Source organism: Gavialis gangeticus, unplaced genomic scaffold (genome assembly GCF_001723915.1).
Source record: "Gavialis gangeticus isolate Ggan-Ray unplaced genomic scaffold, GavGan_comp1, whole genome shotgun sequence".
Taxonomy (NCBI): Eukaryota; Metazoa; Chordata; order Crocodylia; family Gavialidae; genus Gavialis; species Gavialis gangeticus.
The window spans coordinates 207,191,155-207,192,200 of NW_017728992.1; the positions used below are offsets into that span (position 1 = coordinate 207,191,155).

The window sequence follows — 1,046 nt, forward strand, 5'->3', positions numbered from 1 at the left end:
CCCCCCCACTACAGAAAAGACATGGACAAATGTTCTTGGTGTGTCTGGGCCAGTGGTGCAATGGATAACGCGTCTGACTACGGATCAGAAGATTGTAGGTTCAACTCCTGCCTGGCTCGTACTACTTTTTAGAGAGAAGATTCAGGCTGGACATCAGGAGGCATTATTTACAGTCATGGCTACCAGGCTCTGCAATGGGCTCCCAAGGGAGGTGATACTCACTTGGGAGCCTATTGCAGCCCCCTGCCTTGGGGGTCTTCAAGAGGAGGCTAAATAGATATTTGGCTGAGATGATATGATCCCAGCACCTGATCCTGACCGGGGCAGGGGGTCGGACCTGATGATCTGTTTAGGTCTCTTCCAACCTTAAGTACTATGATACTATGAAATTGAAGACAGTCCAGTGGAGGACAATGAAAATGGTTGTGGGGCTGGAGAACATGACTTCTGAGGAGAGACTGAGGGAACTGGGCTGATTTAGTCTGCAGAAGAGAAGACGGAGGGGGATTTGATAGCAGCCTTCAACTCCCTGCAGGGGGGCTGCAAAAAGGATGGAGCTGGGCTGGTCTCAGTGGGGGCAAATGACAAGGAGCAATGGGCTCAAGTTGCAGCAATGGAAGTTGAGGTTGGATATTAGGAAAACTTGCTCTCTAGAAGGGTGGTAAAGCACTGGAACAGGCTCCCCAAAGAGGTGATGGAGTCTCCATCCTTGGAGGCTTTGAAGAACCAGGGTTCCCACTGAGTTAAAAGGAAATGACCTTGTGGGACTGAGGTCTTTGCCTGTTGCAAAGCCTACTCTACCTGTGGGTCAGACTTGCTGCATATGGGCCCCAGTCCCCACAGGGGTCGTGCCCAATATGACATTTGAACTCAACTCGGGACCTGCAGGCAACTATATTGCTAGATCACTCTCTTTGTGGCTGATCCAGTAGGAACCTATGAGAAGCTTCCCTAAGCTGAGCACGGCTTTATTCTTATCTTAGGCATTGACCAGGTGGCCCAGCATGTTTCATAGTTTCATAGTTTCTAGGGTTGGAAGGGACCTA

General features: G+C 50.1%; 1 non-coding gene across 1 annotated transcript; it reads left to right on the top strand.

Annotated features, from left to right (window-relative positions):
- The first annotated feature begins 46 nt into the window (after positions 1-46).
- On the top strand, positions 47-119 carry TRNAR-ACG. The gene has a single exon. It is a non-coding gene; the product is annotated as a tRNA-Arg (tRNA).
- The last annotated feature ends 927 nt before the right edge of the window (positions 120-1,046 follow it).